At 43.9% G+C, this 15,922-nt stretch overlaps 1 non-coding gene across 1 annotated transcript; it reads left to right on the forward strand.

The window, feature by feature from the left end:
* The first annotated feature begins 9,712 nt into the window (after positions 1–9,712).
* LOC138091958 (U6 spliceosomal RNA) lies at positions 9,713–9,819 on the forward strand. The gene has a single exon (XR_011145983.1). It is a non-coding gene; the product is annotated as a U6 spliceosomal RNA (small nuclear RNA).
* Positions 9,820–15,922: the final 6,103 nt, after the last annotated feature.

Genomic DNA, 15,922 nt, shown 5'->3' on the forward strand with positions numbered 1-15,922 from the left:
AACTTGGCAATTGGACATCAGTTGAAACCGAGAATGGGGTGAAACTTGAGACTTGCGTGATGGAATCAGGGTGAGTTGGTGTGGCAGGGGCTGACACAGGGTCCAAGAGTGCCAGGCTCCAGCAGTCTCTCCCTCCCTTTATTGGCTGTGTGACCTCAAGTCTTAATCTCCTATACAACCCCTCCCCTCCCTGCCACAGCCCGCTGGACTCAGAGGAGGAGGCCCAAAGTAGTGACAGCTCCTCCCAAGGAGAGTAAGCTGATCCTCTTATTGTCACCATTATGTGGTTGCAGTTCTTAACTCTCCAGACAGCCCAGGGAATGGAGGGTTTAGGATTTTTGGGGAGTCGAGCCCTGTTCATTTCAGGCAGCAAGACTTGCTTTACTCGTGGGAAAACCCACCTCAGACCCTTACTCACAACCAGTGATCACTTAGTTGACATACAGTCCTAACAAAGATGTAACACCCTTCCTGTGCAACAGCCCCTAAAGGCTAGACACTGAGACATTAGGACTGGGGAGAAGAAACGCTAGAGGTGGGAGGTGCTGAGAGAGTGGGAGACGTCAGAAAAACTGCACAAGAAGACAAGAGAGCTCTGACCTTGGTAAGGTCTGGGGGCGTCTGGAACTGGGTTAATAGTCCAGCCTCATGGGGCCATCACCATCGGCCATGACAGTGACCCAGAGGCAGCCTGTGAGTAAAAGGCACTTTATGATCTGCCCATGGAGCCCTTGAGACACTTTTCAGTCCCTCCCTGCTTCTTTTCATGGCACTGACGTCCAGCTCGAAGGACACAGATGTATGTGGGAGCTCCACAGACCTGGGTTCAGAGCCAGCTCTGCCAGTTATTGGGATGGCAAAAAAAAAATTCGTTCAGGTTTTCTATAAGATGTTATGGGAAAACTCAAAGAAATTTTTGGGCAAACCAATACTTTTCTCTGTGATCTTGGTCAAGTCATAGCACTTCCAAGCCCTAGTTTCCTCATCTGTAAAATGGGTATGATAATAATCATGCTTACTTCTTCTCAGGCTTTCTGTGAGGATTAACACCATGCCTGGTAGAGAACAAACATTCAGAAATGGGTGACTGATTATTTGACAATTAAGAAAATGAAGTAGTATGTGTCTACAACATGGGTGAACTTCCAAACCATCACACGCAGGGAAAATAAGTTAATCACAAAGGTCTACACAGAGTATGAGTCCATTTATATGAGATGTACAGGACAGGTAAGTCTGTAGAAAGGGAAAGTGGGAAAGTAGTTGTCAGGGACCGAAGGGAGGAGTGGGGAATGGAAGAGTGGATAATAATGGGTACAGGGTTTCTTTGAGGGCGGGGGAGTGAAGGAAATATTCTAGAATTAGATTGTGGTGATGGTTGCACAAATATGTGACTATACTAAAAACCGTTAAATTGAACATTATAAATGGAAGAATTTTCTGGGGAGTAAATTATGTCTCAACAACATGGTTTTTTAATATGGCAGTAGATAATGAAGATCATGGCATCCAGTCCCATCACTTCATGGGAAATAGATGGGGAAACAGTGGAAACAGTGTCAGACTTTATTTTTGGGGGCTCCAAAATCACTGCAGATGGTGAGTGCAGCCATGAAATTAAAAGACGCTTACTCCTTGGAAGAAAAGTTATGACCAACCTAGATAGCATATTGAAAAGCAGAGACATTACTTTGCCGACTAAGGTCCGTCTAGTCAAGGCTATGGTTTTTCCTGTGGTCATGTATGGATGTGAGAGTTGGACTGTGAAGAAGGCTGAGCGCCAAAGAATTGATGCTTTTGAACTGTGGTGTTGGAGAAGACTCTTGAGAGTCCCTTGGACTGCAAGCAGATCCAACCAGTCCATTTTGAAGGAGGTCAGCCCTGGGATTTCTTTGGAAGGAATGATGCTAAAGCTGAAACTCCAGTACTTTGGCCACCTCATGCGAAGAGCTGACTCATTGGAAAAGACTCTGATGCTGGGAGGGACTGGGGGCAGGAGGAGAAGGGGACGACCGAGGATGAGATGGCTGGATGGCATCACGGACTCGATGGACATAAGTCTGAGTGAACTCCGGGAGTTGGTGATGGACAGGGAGGCCTGGCCTGCTGCGATTCATGGGGTTGCAAAGAGTCGGACATGACTGAACGACTGAACTGAACTGACTGAGAGTGACTTCTCTGGTGGTCTAGTGGCTAAGACTCCACATTCCCAATGCAGGGGACCCAGGGTTTGATCCCTGTTGGGGAACTAGATCTCACATGCTGCAATTATGATCCAGTGCAGCCAAATAAATAAATAAAATGGTAGTGGATTTTAAAAAAAAACATAAAGTAAGAATAAAACTCTGGAAGCCTTTGCAAATATTGTCCCATTTTTGAATTAAACCTAACAGAAATACTTGCACTTGTGCCCAAAGAGCCTGTACAGGGAGAGTCTTTACAGCATTATTTGTTATGGTGAAACTGGCCAAAACCTAAGTGCCCAGCAAAAGGGGATGGATAAATAAGTCATGCTTAGGAAGGTCCGTCTAGTCAAGGCTATGGTTTTTTGGGTGGTCATGTATGGATGTGAGAGTTGGACTGTGAAGAAAGCTGAGCGCCGAAGAATTGATGCTTTTGAACTGTGATGTTGGAGAAGACTCTTGAGAGTCCCTTGGACTGCAAGCAGATCCAACCAGTCCATTCTGAAGGAGATCAGCCCTGGGATTTCTTTGGAAGGAATGATGCTAAAGCTGAAACTCCATACTTTGGCCACCTCATGCGAAGAGCTGACTCATTGGAAAAGACTTTGATGCTGGGAGAGATTGAGGGCAGGAGGAGAAGGGGACGACAGAGGATGAGATGGCTGGATGGCATCACTGATTCGATAGACATGAGTCTGAGTGAACTCTGGGAGTTGGTGATGGACAGGGAGGCCTGGTGTGCTGCGATTTGTGGGGTCGCAAAGAGTCGGACACGACTGAGCGACTGAACTGAACTGAACTGAACTGAGGAATATTATACAACAATTAAAAGCCAGAAGAGGTAGGCTTCTGTGTATGGACATGAAAATAATTCCAAGTCACAACGTTGAGCAAAAAAAGGAAATTGCAGGACATTATCTAGGATGTGATTCCACAAGACTATTCATTTCCTATGAAAATAATAAGTAAATATATGCAAAATATGTAAACGGAAGTACACAGAAGAAGGTCTGGAAAATTTCTCTCCAAATTGCTGACGGTGATGGGGGGAGTATGAGGACCATAATTAGGGGGCGGTAGTGGTGATCAAAGGCTTCCCAGGTGGCTCAGTGGCAAAGAATCTGCCTGCAGTGCAGGAGAGGAGGGTTTGATCCCTGAGTCAGGAAGATCCCCTGGATAAGGAAATGGCAATCCACTCTGGTATTCTCGCCTGGAAAATCCCATGTGTAGAAGAGCCTGGCGAATCTAATTGATTCACAAAAGAATCAAATACGACTTAGTGGCTAAACAACAACAAGTGGTGATTAAAGGTGATTTCAGTATTCCCTGGAAGGTGATAAAATTTTTAAGTAGAGGAAAATAATAACCTGTTTACATTTAGAATTGAGTTTTTATAAAAATGGAAATACTCCAAAAGAAATTCTAGTAGGTAGAAAAAAATACAGACTGAGGAAAAAAAAAAGAAAAGAAAAGAAATTTGCCAAAAAAAAAAAAAAATTCACCATCAGTCTATTAAAAAAAACACAACAAACTTTTGTCAATATTGGCACAATCTTACAAAACCAAACCCATGAGCACAGCACATGAGTAAAGACAAAATACACAAATGTTTCCACATCTGAAATTTGGAATTTTGAAAAGGGTACACTGAGTTTCTGTTTACTTCCCAGTCCTATTGATGTCTTTAAATGCTTCTGGAGCACTTAATCCCAGTGAAATCTAAGAAAGTGCTTGAAAAATCCTTTCCTGTGTTAAAAGGAGGGTCAGAGAGGTGAAGTGATTTGCCCAAGGTCACGTAGCTCAGAAGGGGCAGAGCAAGTGCTCCAAAGTGCATACTTGGAATCCACATGGCTGGGACTTCATGCCAGGGGAGTTCAGCCTTGGTGTGGGAGCCTGGCGAAGCCACCATGGCCATTTGGGGCGGCAGAGGCCTGGGAGATGAACCACTGGATTCTGTAGCATTACCCTGCTTCTCCCCCACTTAGACTGAGTCATTGGTTGTGTCTGCCTGACACACCCCATTCAGTCAATAAGAATCAAACACTCTTTCATGGAAATAAATGACTCTCTAGGGCAGAGGCTGAGCTTGTCCGGCTAAATTGAACACTTGTGTGGCTTGAACGAACCACTTGTTTCTCCCGCCTGCTTGATGAGCCACTCAAGTGATTGAACCCAGGGCTTGTAGGTCTGAAGCAGTCCTCAGCTTGACCCAGTCAGTCTGAAACCCAACCTTCACATCTGAGGGTAGTCTGCCAGCAGCGCATCCCACCGTCACAGAAGATGGAAGCTTTGGCCACGTTCCTACAAAGACAGAGCTCAGCATCTAGGATAATGAACCCCTAGGCTATAGGCCTCTGCAGTTGCAGCCTTCTTGGTAGATACAGCTTGTTTGCTTCTGGGGAAACTCCCCTTTCTGCGGGCTTGATGGGGCTGTCAATCAAATGGCCCTGCCCAACTCTAGTTAATTGCAGGCCTGGGACCCAAACACAGCCAATCAGAAGCTCTTCTGGGACTTGGCATCTTCCAACTCTGGTACAAGTTCTAAATGATGGTAAAATTCGCTGGTTCATTCCTAAAACTACTTCACGTTTTGTCTTTTCTGAAGCTCGGCTTTTTAGCTTTTGTTTGACTTTTAAAAGTCAGATTTATTGAGTTGCAATTTATACATGCATTTCCATTTCACTTTTTTGAGTATACAGTTCAATGAGCTGACAGACATGTACTGTCCTGTTACCACATCACAACTGTGATTTAGAACGTCTCTAACAGTCTCCAAATTTCCCTCCTGCCCTTTTCCTGGCAAATCTCTCCCCACTTCCTCTGTGCCTGGCAACCACTAACTGATTACTGTTCCTATTTTTTGTCTTTTCTGGATGTCATGTAAGTGAAATCAGACAATAGATACCCTTTTGAGTCTGGTTTCTCTCATTTAACGCAGTGCATTTGAGATTCATCCAATTGCTGCAAGTGCCCGTTCCTCCCTTTGTGTTGCTGAGTAGTAAGTATTCCATTGAATGAATACATCACAGTTTATTTCTACGTTAACCAGTTGAAGGACATTTGAGTTGCTCTGGGTGATTATGGATATAGCTGCTATAAATACAGAGCTACGGTTCTTTGTGTGGACATATATTTTCACTTCTTTTGTGTAAGTACCTGTAAGCCATCCCCAAGTCCTTACAATTGATTTTTTTTTTTTTGTAAACTGTTAAGCTCCCCTGAGTCTGTGTCTATTCATATAACCAAAGACCGAAATGGACATTTCTCTTATTAAATTCTCCAAATGACTCTAAGGGATTTAGGGATTATTGTCTTCATTTTACTGGGGAAATCAAGGCTCAGAGAGCCTAAATAACCTGCGTTGAACCACAGAGCAAGGATTTGAATCCAAATCAAAGTCCTAAAGGGAGTCATAGCTGCCTTTCTAAATCCCTGGTCACCTTGGTGGGAGAAGAGCTTCATAATGAGGGTTCTAACTCATATTGATTGGCTGACAGTTGGTAGAATAAATGCTTCACCCCTTTACTCCGACCTCAGTTTGCCCACTGGAGAAATGACAAGATTGGACCAACAATGAATTTCTGATGCTCTAGATTCACTGGTTTCAACACGCTATGACTATTAATAAGATAGAGCTGTCTGATAAACCATTCCTCGGAAATGGAGCTGTCTGATAAACCATTCCTGGGAAGTGGGGGAGGCGAGCCCAGCACACGCCCCCCCAACACACAGCAGCCCCCAGAGATGGCTTCCTGAGCTTGCACCCTTCCCGGCTGACCCCCAGCAGAGCAATTTGCACTCTCTGCTTTCCTGGCCTGAGAGAAAAAAATACCCCTGTCACACTGGATTAACATCACCCCTCTCGCTGAGAATCTTCTCCTGGGTGCAGCCCCCTCTCTTTGTCAATATTTTCAGAATGTTCAGGTTTCTAAACAAGACCTGACAGGTTAGGTTTTTGTTTTTTTTTTTTAAGAATAAAACGAATCACCTTGAACATGGTCTGGAGGCTCAAATTAGATTAACCCTGTCCTTTCCCAAGTGGCAGTTGGGCTTTTAGCCTTGCTGGGGGATGGAGAGGTGAGAAGAGGAAAGAGGAAAGAGGCTGATGCCTCGACCCACCTTCTTCCCAGATCCTCATCCTCCCTGGGTGGTACCCAGGCCTCTCCAGAAACCCAGAGGCAGAGTGACGGAGGCCTTCCAGGTGCAACAGCCACATGCTGTTAGCTGGGAGCACGCCTGGTGAGCTAAAGGGGTGGCAGGGAGGCCGGCGTAGTGGGAGCGGAGTGAGCAGGAAGGGAACAAAAGTGGTGGACGGAAAGCACAGGTCCACACACAGGTCGTGCATGTAACTTCGTGTTACACGTAACTTCACCTCAGTTTTCTCACCCAAATAATGAGAGTGAGAGTTCCAGTCTCTCAGACTTGAGAATAAATGCGCTATTGTATGGGTCAGCATAGGGCACAGTGGGAGCCACACAAACCTTGGCTGTTTTAATGACTCATTATTTTTAGGGGCTTCAAGTGCCGTCTGTTTCCGCAGGTCAGCTCTCGGGTATGGGTGAGAGGGAGATGCTAGCATCTTGTGCACCCACTGTGCGCCGGCTCTGTGGGGAGAAGCCTTATGCATGTACTTGCTCATCATTGGTTTGTTTGCAGCCCCATCCGGCCCTACAAAGACCCTGAGTTGTCCTTCTCTTCCATAATTCTCTGTCTGCATGAAGAATGGCTCCATCCCCCCAATTGCCAGATGAGAAGAGTGAGGTTGTGAGAGGGCAACAAGGTTCACTGAGCACGCCCGGTCACTGGGTGGACATTCCGGAGCTGGGATGGACCCTGGGGCTGTTGGGTGGCTTCACACTTGGTCTGCCCCTTCCCTGTGGATCCCAGCTCCATCTTCTGATGCATCCCTCCAGCTGAACGCAGTGGACCACCTCCACATGGCGTGCCTTCTCAGCTGCCATCCAGCAGGCCTGGAAAAGGTGCATCTTTCTAGACCAGCAGCTCAAGACCCACTGGGACTGCACTGCTGGAGTTTGGGCAGAGCATCTGTTGTGGTGCCCCGAGGAGGCAGAGGTCAGCAGAACTTTGACCTTCATCGGCCCTCCCTTCCAGGTTCACAGGGAGCAGCAAACACCAGCTCAGCCACCTCCCATTAAAGCCATCTTTTATTAAAGCCTTTCAGAGCCACACAGCCCCCCTCCGCCTTTTACAGATGGGGAAACTGATGCATTTGCCCAGGACCAGGTCTGCCCAGCTCTAAAACCCATGCTTTTTGCAAAATACCTTTCCCCTGTCAAAGGGCCAATTCTCATGTGGGGAGCTCAGAGAAGAGGCTGGTGTCAGAGTCCAGGTGGGATAGGATGGAAGCCCAGGCTAGGGAGGAGGTGGTGGGGCCATGTTTGCACCTCTGTGCCTTCGTCTTCTATTCTTTATGCTTGTCTGTCCTTCACATCTTACTCCCAGGGCCACATGTCCCGATGATGGCTGCTACTGATATGTCAGTATATGCATGGCTATCATTCGCTCAGTGCTCGCTGTGTTTGTGGACCTGTGCTTTCCATCCCCCACTCTGTTCCCTTCCTGCTCACTCGGCTCTCACCATGCTGGCCTCCCCACCACCCCTTTAGCTCACCAGGCATGCTCCCAGCTAAGAGTTTTTGCACTGGCTGTTCCCTCTGCCTGACATGCTCTTCCCTGATGTGGAGACCTGGGCACAGTGTGGGTGCCTGAGAAGGGTGTGCTACGTCTGAATGGTGGGCTTATAGGAAACTCAATGAAGGAAGGGGTAAAGATTTGGCCCCTACACATTGGTTGCTGTAAAAACTTGGAGATTACTTAACTCTATTCTGTCTCAATTTCCTCCTTAGTTCTTAAGAGATGGACAGCGTCACTGGGGACTGATTCTTCACAGCTTGTGGGGAGAGAGGTCATGTCCAGATGAAAGGTTGTTGTTGAGTCACGACGCCGGAATTCTTGGCCCCCGGAGGAGAAGAATTCAATCCGGGGCCAGAGATGAGGCTTGATCACTCAGAGCTTTTGTGTAATAAAGTTTTATTAAAGTATAAAGGAGATAGAGAAAGCTTCTGACATAGGCATCAGAAGGGGGTAGAAAGAGTACCCGCTTGTTAATGTTAGCAATGAAGTTATATACTCTCCAGTAAATCCAAAGAATGTCTGGAAGTTGTAAAGACCTCACCAGACCTACTCCCATAATTTACATTTTAAGATAATTAGAATTAGCCAGAAGGTTTAATCCAGAGACTGTCCTCAGGCAGAATACATTGTTGTTATATAATCCTAAGGAATGTAGAGAAGGAAAAAATTTCTCCTTTCTTCCTCCTTGAGAATTCCAGACCCCTCTCTCCTTGGGGACCCCTAGACTTCTTATCAGCCTGCCTAGGAAATGACTCTCTCACTGAGAAACAAACCAGTTCAGCCTTGTCATTATATAATTAGGGATCCTGAAGTCAAGAGAGGATTCATGTTGTTTTGAGACCCATAAAGTATTAGAGATAAAACTGTTTTGCTTTTTTTTTAAGAGATTACCTATTGGATAATTTATTTATTGAACATTTATTGAGTACCTACTATGGGGTGAATCATGAATAAGACACAGTTCCTGCCATCAAGGAATTCTCAGGTGAGTGGGAGAAACAGGCACTCCCTATGTAAACATCACTTCCCATATACTGTGTTCAGGATTGTGGTGGAGGAAAGCTTGAGGCCTGAGGGAACCCAGATGGGAGAGAGACTCTCTCCGTGTGGTAGATCAGGGCAGGCTTCATGGAAGAGGTAACACAATCTGGGTTTTGCAGTATGAGTAGGAAGTTGTTGGTCAGATACCATGAAGAAGAGCATTTGCTGCCAAAGGAACCTATCTGTGCATAAGGGGCAAAGTCATAGGGGTGAGAAAGAGTGTGGAGAATTCATGGGAATGGAATGTCAAATAGTGTGGCTGGAGTTTAGGGGTGTTTGGAGGGAATGTTAAGGCTGGAAAGCATGGTGGGCCCCAGACCACAGCCAGCCTTCAGTTCCAGGCTCATCTTAGCCCATAGGGAGTCATGGGAAAGCTTTTAAACAGTGGAGTGGTGTGATTAGGGGAAGATAATGATAGATGATCTAATCATTAACCATGGAATTTTAGAGCTTAAACTGAGTGATTGTCATGATCTCTGGACCTTATTTTAAAGATGAACAAATTGAGGTCAAAATATGTTGCCCACAGCTGGCCAGGAGGAGAAGCATTTTCTCCCACCCTGCCTCTGTAGGTGAGCTGATCCTGAGACTGGGACATTGGGATGTACTTGCATGTCCTGTGAGGTAAGCTGTTCCCAATAAGATGAGGTCCCATCCTTCTGTGACATTTCTCTTCTTTGGTCCTGCCCTTCATAGTCTCCAAAGACAATGGTGCATATGGGAGCCCCTCTTCTTACAAGTTCCTTCTCTGCTGTGTGACCCTAAACATGTCCCTTCCCCTTGGGAGCTTCAGTTTTTCTATCTGGTTAATGGGTGTGATAAATGAAGAGATGGTGCTCACTTCAGCAGCACATATATTAAAATTAAAATGATATAGAGGAGATTATCATGGCTCCTGTGCAAGGATGAAGCACAAATCTGTGAAGCGTTCCATATTTTCAGATGTAGAAAACAAACTTATGGTTACCAATGGGGAAAGGTGGGGGGGCGGTGATAAACTGGGAGAGTGGGATTGGCATACATACATGATTATATATAATAGATAACTAATAGGAACCTGCTGTATGGCACAGGGAACCTACTCAGTACTCTCTAATGACCTATATGGGAAAAGAATCTTCAAAAGAGAGGATTTACATATTTCTATAACTGATTCACTTTGCTATACAGCAAAAAATAACATAACATTGTAAATCAACTGTACTCCAACAAAAATTAATCTAAAAAAATAAATGAAGTGATGGCTGGTGCTGACTATCAAACATTCTGGGACCTCCTCCAACCCTCACTTCCTAAAGAGGACGGAGGTCAGTCATGACCAGGTTTCCTGACCATGGCAAAAAGTATGAGGCAGAAAGTTGCTGTTAGTTGGAAAAACTAGGGAAAGTTCGGAAAAACAACTTTTTAAAATAATTTACACGATTGGTCCAAATGTGACTCTGGGATACACAGAGCCAACTGGATTCTCACTTTTCTCACTCAGGTCCCTATACTTCTTTTTTTTCTTTAATGAAAAAATTATTTATTTATTTATTTTTCATTGCACTGGAGCCCTTTGTTGCTGTGCAAGGGCTTTCTCCAGCTGTGGCGAGCAGGGTCTACTCTCTAGTTGCGGTGTGAGAGCTTCTTGTTGCGGTGTTTTCTCTTGTTGCAGAGCACAGACTCTCAAACACAGGCCTAGTAGTTGTGGGGCATGGGTTTAGTTGCTTCACGGCATGTGGGATCTTCCTGGACCAGCGATCAAATCGGTGTCCTCTGCGTTGCAATTGTTAAGAAGAATTCCTAACCACTGGACCACCAGGGAAGCCCTAATGTTGTCTATATTGTGATGTAAGTTACAAAACATAAAACATACTATTTTAACCACATTTAACTGCACAGTTCAGAGGCACTAGTACATTCACTTTGTTGTGCTCCTCTTAATGTGAACTAAGACCTCAACAGCTGTGTAAGTGAAGGTGGTAAAAAACCATCCACTGATGGACTTCTCATAATATTGAAGGGACAGCCCTGGAGCAGTACAGATACCCGTCTTCTAGTTCCCCGAGACCTTACCTGGCTGAGTCCAGCTGGTAGCAGGGATGTCGGGCCTGCTTGCTGACTTGGCAAGCCAAAGCATTAATGGCCCCAGGACCTGTTGGGTGCATGGGAGAGGCAAGACTGAGTCACTGATCGAGTCCCTTAAGACCCTTGAACATGACCTCACTCTGGCACAGCCTCTGCAAAACTCAAGACTGGCTCTTGGGGAGATGGGCACATGGCTTTGGAACTCTGCCAGTTTTAGCTGGAAGAAGCATACTATGTTAGAGTCAGGATTATCCTAGAAGCTCAATTCTACCCTCCAGCTGCTTGAGAAAGATCCAGAAACCACTCAGGCAGAAAATAGAGGTGCAGTCACTTGGTCACCACACATAGATTTGGGTCCACCTCTGTGTCAGACCCTGTGGGAGACAGAGAAATGAGGCAGGCATATTTCTTTTCTGTGGCTTTAGCAGAACATCTGTGATTTTTTCTCCCCTTAATTGATATTAATGCATATTCACTCTCCAAAATTTGTAAAATGCAGAAAAGCCAAAAGAGGAAAGTAAAAGTCATTTCAAATATTATCTCTGGAGAGAATTATTAACATTTTTCTGTATTTCTTTCAGGCTGGTTATACCATATGTAAGTATATGTGTATTTATGTGTGTGCTTAGTCACTCAGTCGTGTCTGACTCTTTGTGACTGCATGAACTGTAGCCCACCAGGCTCTTCTGTCCATGGGATTTCTCAGGCAAGAATACTGGAATGGGTTGCCTTTCCCTCCCCACAGGGGATCTTCTTGAACCAGGGATAGAAACTGAGTCTCCTGTATTTTAGGCAGATTCCTTACCTACATGTATATAAATGTATATAAGTGTGCATTTAACTTCTTATTTTGGATTTAACTTCTAAAACTGAAATTACTTTTCATCGTTCAACAAATGTTATTGAGTACCTACTTTGTGCCAACATGTGCCAGCCAGTGGGATACACAGGAGGACAAAACATCTGTGGTTCCTAAAGTCATGACAGTTGCTGATAAGTACTATTCTGACACCTGCCTTTTTTCATTGTATGTCTGACATGTTTCAGGTCACAACAGGTATTTCTACAACAGAATTTCACAAAATAGATGAAGCCCACTTTATCAAACCCCTATTGTTGCACATTTAGTTTTCACTATTGCAAACAGTGGTCATCAATGCAGACATTTATTATAATTCATTTAGACATTCATTTCAGTTTCTTTTGATGTACCTTCCTAGACTCCCTTGCAGCTAAAGTTTGGAGACCTATTTGCTTATATCCATTGGATGCACATGTGTGAGGCTCCAAAATCACTGCAGATGGTGACTGCAGCCATGAAATTAAAAGATGCTTGCTCCTTGAAAGAAAAGTTATGACCAATCTAGACAGCATATTAAAAAGCAGAGACATTCATTACTTTGCCAACAAAGATCTGTCTAGTTAAAGCTATGGTTTTTTCAGTAGTCATGTATGGATGTGAGAGCTGGACTATAAAGAAGGCTGAGCGCTGAAGAATTGATGCTTTTGAACTGTGGTGTTGGAGAAGACTCTTGAGAGTCCCTTGGACTGCAAGGAGATCTAGCCAGTCCATCCTAAAGGAAATCGGTCCTGAATATTCATTGGAAGGACTGATGTTGAAGCTGAAACTCCAGTACTTTGGTCACCTGATGCAAGAGCTGACTCATTGGGAAGGACCCTGATGCTGGGAAAGATTGAAGGCAGGAGGAGAAGGGGATGACAGAGGATGAGATGGCTGGATGGCATCACCAACTCAATGGCCATGAGTCTGAGTAAACTCCAGGAGTTGGCAATGGACAGGGCAGCCTGGTGTGCTGCAGTCCATGGGGTTGCAAAGAGTCAGACACAACTGAGTGACTGAACTGAACTGTGTGAGATTTTAAAGGCGAAACAATGTCTAGGTTATCTTCCTGCTTTGGCTGTTTACTGCTGGTTGTGAAGGTGTTAAGATTTTCTACAGATGTGCTCTTAGTGTTATCACCAGCTCATGGTGTCGAGAGGTGGTGAGGGGGCATCAGCACATCTGATCCCTAAATTAAAACTGAAGTGACAATTTTTTTCAATTAAAAAAATTTTGGCCATGCCACATGGCTTGTGGGATCTTAGTTCCCCGACCAGAGATTGAACCTGTGCCCCATGCAGTGGAAGTACAGAGTCTTAACCACTAGACGGCCAGGAAATTCCCCACAGTGACAAATTTCTGAAGACAACAATTATGAAGCTTCCAGGAAGTGGTAGAGGCAGCAGCTCCTACAGGTCAGCAGTACAGTGGTGATTTATGAGCGTCGCTCCTGGAAGCACATCCCACTCACTAGGTCTTTCAATAATTTTGGAAGAACCCAACTTCCCTTATTAAGTCTTCACTAGAAGTAGAAAATGTGGTTTCTGTTTCTTGCAACTGAACTCTGAATTATGCAAACTACTCTTTTGAGTCTGTTGGCAGTGATTGCCTTAGCATAAATTTCTAATCATGGAATCAAGGACCCATTTTTGGCTTAAATAGTTTTATTGAGATATAATTAATATACAATAAAACTCATCCATTTAAAGTGCACAGTTTCATGGCTTTTAATATATTCAGAGTAGTGCATCCATCATCACAATCTAATAGTAGAACATTTTTCCCCCCAAAAGAAGCTCCATACACATTAGCAGTTATTCTTTACCCCCCTTCTCATCCTGCTGCTGCTGCTGCTGCTGCTAAGTTGCTTCAGTCGTGTCTGACTCTGTGCGACCCCAGAGATGGCAGCCTACCAGGCTCTTCTGCCCCTGGGATTCTCCAGGCAAGAACACCGGAGTAGGTTGCCATTTCATTCTCCAATGAGAGTGAAAAGTGAAAGTGAAGTTGCTCAGTCGTGTCTGACTTCGTGATCCCGTGGACTGCAGCCCACCAGGCTCCTCCATCCATGGGATTTTCCAAGCAAGAGTACTGGAGTGGGGTGCCATTGCCTTCTCCGCCTTCTCATCCTAGGCAACCACTAATCTACTTTTTGTCTCTAAGGATTTGCCCGTTTCGGACATTTCCTACAAATAGGATCACACAATATGTGATCTTTTTCACTGGGCTCTTTGACTTAGCATTATAATTTCAAAGTTTGTCCATGGTGTAGCATATATAGCATCAAAATTCTGTTGCTTTTTATTGCCAGGTCATATTCCATTAGTAGAGATACCTTTTATCAGTTGATGGACAGTGGGGTTGTTTCTAGTTTTAAGTTATTGTAAAGAATGCAGCTGTGAACATTTGTGTGCATGTTTTTGTGAAGATGTATATTTTAATTCCCTGGAAGAGGAAATGGAAACCCACTCCAGTATTCTTGCCTGGAGAACCCCATGGACAGAGAAGCCTGATGGGCTACAGTCCAAAGGGTCACAAGAATCAGACACGACTGAGTGACTGAACACATGTTTTAATTTTTCTTGGGTATAGACTTAGAAGTGGAATTGCTGAATTACACAGTAACTCTTGTTTAGTGTTTTGAGAGACTGCCAAAGTTGTAGCACTATTTTACATTCCCATTAGCAACGTCTGAATTTCTGTTTTCTCCACATTCTCCCCAGCACTTAATATTGTCTCTTTGTTTATTATAAACACTCTAGTGGCTATCATGGTTTTGATTTACATTTCCCTAGTGACTAATGATGCCAAATATCTTTTTATGTGCTTATTGGTCACCTGTATATCTTCTTTGGAGCAATGTCTATTCAGATCCTTCTGTGTTGACAGGTAGGTTCTTTACCACTAGCACCACCTGGGAAACCCATCCAGATCCTTAGCCCATTAAAATTTTTTTTCATTATTTATATAGTTGTTAAGGTTATTTATATATTCTAGATACAAATCCCTCATACTACATGTGATTTGCAAATATGTTCTCCCATTATTGGGTTGTCTTTTTGATGAAATTGCAGCACAAAAGTTTGGTTTTGTCCATTTATTTTTATGTTTTTGGCTGTACTGTGTCTTGCTTTGCACGGGCTTTCTCTAGCTGTGGCGAGCTGGGCTCCTCTTCATTGTGGTGCACAGGCTTTTCATTGCAGTGGCTTCTCTTGTTGCAGAGCACAGGCTCTAGGGCATGCAGGCTTTAGTAGTTGTGGTGCACAGGCTTAGTGGCTCCGAGGCATGTGGAATATTCCCAGACAGGGATCATATTCTTGTTCCCTGGTTAGCAGGCAGATTCTTATCTACTGCACCACCAGGGAAGTCCCTGAAGCACAAAATTTTTAATTGTGATGAAGCCTTATTTATCTTTTTTTTTCTTTTGCCATTTGTGATTTTGGTGCTATATCTAAAAAGGCTTTGCCTAAATCAAGGTCATGAAGGTTTATGCCAGTATTTTCTCCTAACAGCTTTGTAGTTTTAACTCTTACGTTTAGATATATGATCTACATTGAGTTAATTTTTATGTATGGTCTGCATGTGGATATCCAGTTGTCCAGCATCATTTTTTGAAGGATTTCTTTCCCCCACTGAATAGTCTTGGCATCCTTGTTGAAAATCAATTGACCATAAACTTAAGAGCTTATTTCTAGACGTTCAGTTCTCTTCTCTTGATCTATCTCTCTGTTCTTAATGCCAGAAAACATTGTCTTGATTACTGCAGATTTGTAGTTAATTTTGAAATTGGCAAGTGTGAATCCTCCAACTTAGTTCTTCTTTCTCAAGACTGTTTTCAGTATTTGGTGTCCCTTGATTTTGTATGAAATTCAGGATCATCTTATCATCTTCTGCTAAATAAAAAAAGTCCAGCTGGAGTTTTGATAGAGATTGTACTGAATCTATGGATCAATTTGGAGGGTATTGCCGTTTTAACAATATTAAGTGTTCTGGTCCATAAACATGGGATATCTCTCCATTTATTTAGATCTTCTTTCACTTCTTTCAACAATGTTTTGTAGTTTTCAGTATACAAGTCTTATACATCTTCTGTTAAATGTACTCCTAAATACTTAATTCTTCTGATACTCTTGTAATG

This window comes from Capricornis sumatraensis, chromosome 15, assembly GCF_032405125.1.
Source record: "Capricornis sumatraensis isolate serow.1 chromosome 15, serow.2, whole genome shotgun sequence".
Classification (NCBI taxonomy): Eukaryota; Metazoa; Chordata; class Mammalia; order Artiodactyla; family Bovidae; genus Capricornis; species Capricornis sumatraensis.